The 4,651-nt window shown below is 37.1% G+C and overlaps 1 protein-coding gene across 2 annotated transcripts in view; it reads right to left on the bottom strand.

The window, feature by feature from the left end:
* The window catches only part of vrk2 (VRK serine/threonine kinase 2), a 45,653-nt gene extending 44,584 nt beyond the window's left edge, over positions 1 to 1,069 (bottom strand). For both annotated transcript variants that reach the window (XM_014021491.1, XM_014021492.1), the window contains exon 1: positions 906 to 1,069. The gene's annotated coding sequence lies outside the window, so the exon portion shown is untranslated. The remainder of the gene's footprint in view (positions 1 to 905) is intronic.
* Positions 1,070 to 4,651: the final 3,582 nt, after the last annotated feature.

Here is a 4,651-nt window from a genome sequence, read left to right as displayed (position 1 = left end):
TGCGATCGCTATCGCGTCCCGTGTGTCGGGTTTTCACCCTGGCTGCGATGACAGCCGCTAATCGCTGTAGTTTGTCGCTCCCCGTGTGTCGAGCCCTTTACACGTTGGAGCCAGAGTCTGACCCGGAGTCAGAGGAGAGTGAAGACCACCAAACTGTAGTTGGCAAGTCCAGACCTTGTTTAGAAGTTCTGTTGAAAATACTTTCATGTCATGGTTCAGAAAATATCATAGAAAACAGAGCAAACTGGATGGGTTTAAAAATAAAAATAAAAAAGATTTTAAAATATATATACAAGAAAGACTACATTCAACTTCATTCAACTCTGCACTCCTAAACACTCCAAGTACACAACATGCCACATATTGTGGTGGAGAAAGCTGAGCAGAAACAAATGCATCATGTAGATTTTACATAATATACATTTACTGCTTTAACACAGCTGGCTGAAATGAATGAGTGATTGACAGGCTTCTGCTAAACGTGATGACATCCTCAGCAGGTAATTTAAATTGAACACCTCTGTTTTACACTATGAAAGATGTTGCAAGACAAAGGACAGATAATATTTCAGTGACAGAGGAAGTAACTGTAGTCAGAAACAAAACTGAAAGCACATGAATCCAGAATTTTCCTCAGAGTCCGCTTCACTCAGCTGCACAGAAGAAAATCTGGGGTCTTAATCCATCTTAATCCAAGTTCCTGACAGTCAGATACAGCCTCAGGGCAGACCAGTGCAGTGATTACAAAAGGTAAACAACTCGTTACAATAACTTAGCTGAATAAAAAACCATAAATAACTGGTTGATACAGTGACAGTAAGTGTTCAATTAAAATTAAACACTGAGAAAAGTCCACAGACACCAGCTCAACTGAGACATTATGAATTAAACTCGTCGGACCTCACCTGAACGAAGAATGAAAAACAACAGGCAGAAAACTTGAGCCAGTCAGGTTTGTAAAGATCTTCGAAAGTTGAAAAAGCCGAAAACACACAAACGTTTTCTTTACAAACACATTAACATTACTGAAGGCACGGCAGCCCGGACCGGTGCGTCAGAAACAAACGTAAACATTTTCACTTCCTGGAAGTTGTCCCGCCCACTGCAAACAACAACCAATTATACGCGAGACGTCCGGCTCTAACAACCAATAGCGTTTTGAGAATAAAAGAAGGCGGAAATCAGTGACTTGACTCCTCGTGACTCTGTTTTCAAGTTGGTTATTTCTCATAAAGAGGAATCAAAGGTTTTTAACCACTTATCACAATTTTTTATAGTTGATATACATAATATAGTCTGGTTGACATGAATGTTTCTGTTTCTTTGTTTTGAAACCCACTAATTTTTATAAGTTTTTTTTTGCTTAGAGTTTTGTCATTCACCAACTTATTACAGTCTGTTTAAATCATGTAGTATGTCTGTTTGTCTTTTTCCTGTATTTAATGAGAGTTCTTTTATCTTATAAGAGTTAGACATTTTAGTATGGTTTACTGCAACTTTTAAACAATTTTAAGTTTGTTTGGTTTTTTTTTCTCATTTTTTTTTCTTTTATATAACTGATGTTTCTTTAACATAAAACTAATGGACATAATGAAGAGATCAGCAATAGTACAAAAGTGATGGTTTTAGACTGAAATGTGTTGTAGTTTAGCATATCATAAAATATCATGTTTCTTTTCCTAATCTACCAGAGTTTAAAACTAAAATCAGATGAGTACAGATATATTTAAAGCCACTTTGTTGGGGGGATCTGAATTAGCTGTGGCAGGCCATCTTGAAATGGACTGACCAATGAAGTTAATCAGCTGTAGATGGACATCCAATAAGAGATTCCTAAAAGTTTCATAAAAATCTCTCCAGTGGTTTATAGAATATTTTGCTAACAGATGGTGGACTCAAAAAGTAAATACTAAAGTTTTAAACGAAGATTTTGTCCAGAGAGTATGTGGTTTAAATGACTCTGCCACAGATGCTCAAAATTATCTGTAATCTTGATTGGATCATAGTCATGCTACGTCCTGATGCATCTCAGTAATCCAGGTAAAAAATCAAAAAGAAAAAAAAATTGTATAGGTCTTCTGGACGGGTTCTTCTCTAATGAAACGTTTAGTCTCTCCTCCAAGAGACTTCTTCAGTCTGAGAGGTTCATGCAAAATTCAGGCTTTTGAGTCCTGCCTCCATGTGACTGATACTCACATCGCATGGCTATCGTTGACACCTAATTAACACCTATTGTTAACAGGGGTGGAGTGATACTGGCAATAGCCGTGCTGTAGGAGGGGGACAACTGAAAACGGAGGCCTCCACCTCTGTTTAATGATGGACGGTCTTTCTTCACAAAAATGGCTTCTTTTACTCCTCTCTCAAACCAACGTTCCTCTCTGTCAAGAATGAGAACATCCTCATCTCTGAAAGAGTGACCGCTGGCCTGTAAATGAGTGAAAACTGCAGAGTTCTGGCCATTAGATGTAGCTCGTCTGTGTTGGGRCATTCTTTTGAACAGTGGCTGCTTTGTTTCCCCGATGTATAACTGGTCGCAGTCCTCCTGGCACTTAACAGCATATACAACATTGCTCTGTTTGTGCCGGGGCACCGGATCTTTGGGGTAAACCAGCCTTTGCCGTAATTGTACCCCTCCTACAGTGCTGCTATCGCCAGTAACACTCCACCCCCTGTTAACAATAGGTGTTAATTAGGTGTCAACGATAGCCATGTGATGTGAATATCAGTCTCATGGAGGCAGTGCTTAAAAGCCTGAATTTTGCCTGAAACTCTCAGACTGAAGAAGTCTCTTGGAGGAGAGACTAAACGTTTCATTAGAGAAGAACCTGTCCAGAAGACCTATACATTTTTTTTCTTTTTGATATGCCACATTTTCCAAAGTTACTTGAATGTGGCGGCCATTTTGAAACAAGTTGATTCTAAAACTCATTTAGAAACATTGAGCGACTGAAAGTATCTTTAAAATCCATGTAGAATTAAAGTAGCTTCAAACTGTTAAACAAAGTTCTTACACAACCTGTTACTGTATCACCTACAACGCGTGTCAAAGTTAAGGCTTACAGGACAAATCTGGCCCTTGTTAACACTTTATTTGGCCCAAAGGTAACACTTTAAAGGTAAAACAATAAAGCATGTTTTCATTTTTGACACTGTATTTCGCATGTTTTTGTCATTACAGCTGGCTAACTTTCAAGCCAAAAAAAAAAAAAAAAAATTTGAATTTATCAATGATTTTTGTATTTGGTGGGAAAAGAGCACCAGAGAATTGACTTTAATTGGCTTTTTTTATTCTTTTCTTGCTTTAAAGTCAAATAATTAGGTTTTTAGTGTGAGTTTTTTTAACTAATTTGCTGGATTGTGATAAAATGTTGATAGAGAGTAAGGCAAAATAAATGAATGCAAAACTTTATTTTATCTGTTAGGATATGCATGTTCTAAATGCTACACAAAATATAATCTGGAAAAGGTCATTTGTACTTCAATAAGAATAATTTATTATACATTGACCCTTGGCTTGAACACAGTGTTCAATCTTGGCCCCCTGACCTAGGGTAGTGTTGGGGGTCAGTCTCAGCAACTAACATACAAAATCTGAGGTCAGTAACTATAAATTTGACTAAATTCTAAACATTTCAGCTCTTTCTAAAGTCAGCTGGCTGTGGTTGTCAACTTAAACTGTTCTAAATCCCAAAACTAATCAGTTGTAGATGTACATCCAATTAATATTTTCTGAAGGTTTCATTAAAATTTCTTCGGTTGTTCTTGAGATATTTTGCTAACAGACAAAGTTGATTACAACTATTTTTATTCAGTTTCAGCATAAATCAAATGTGCAATGTGTTATGGTCAGAGTGTGTCATGTGACTGACTCTCAACCACAATCACACCACAGACTGAACAACATTTTCTTTTTGGAGTTAACTTTGTCTGCCAGTAAAATATCTCACGAACCACGAGATGATTTTTAATGAAACTTTTGCAAAGTAAGTGTTGGTTATACATCCATACCTGATTAACTTCTGTAGTCCACCCAGTTCAGGTCACCTTAATAAACACATTATTGGCTATATCTCAGACAGTTCCACAGATATTCCGCTCAGATTTACTGTGGTTTTAGCTGAGCATTATCCCCAACATGTACTCTAAATTCTATTTTTTGTGTGAGTCATCTGCTCAAAATGTTTAGCATTAACTTTAAGAGTCAAAATTGTTAGTCTGTTAGCAAAATATCTTTTGAAATACTAAGTGGGTTGCAGTGAAACTTTCAGAAAGATATTGGTTGTACATTTAAAACTGATTAACTTTTGAAATTAATCCAATTCAACACAAAAAGAGTTATACCTCCATCAATTTTACAGATATGGAGCTAAATTGTGTAGCAGTAACTTGGAGTGGAATGTAATGCTCCAAACTCTGGCCATCACATGACTCTGCCCATGTTTACAAAGAGAACAGTGACCTATTCATTTACCTCCAAAACCTTTGTTTATTATCTACGAGTGGTAAGATAACGACAGGATGCGACAGAGACCTTCTTCTGTTTGAGTACAGTGAGAAGTCTTTGATGTACTCAAACATGGCCGCTTATCACAAAAGGACTCAAAGGTTTAGCAGACACAAAGTCTAGCAGAATGGGTTCTGCTAAGTG

Source organism: Austrofundulus limnaeus, unplaced genomic scaffold (genome assembly GCF_001266775.1).
Source record: "Austrofundulus limnaeus strain Quisiro unplaced genomic scaffold, Austrofundulus_limnaeus-1.0 Scaffold295, whole genome shotgun sequence".
Lineage (NCBI taxonomy): Eukaryota > Metazoa > Chordata > Actinopteri > Cyprinodontiformes > Rivulidae > Austrofundulus > Austrofundulus limnaeus.
Note: the sequence above shows the minus strand (reverse complement) of the source record. Positions and strands in the feature narration are given on the sequence as shown.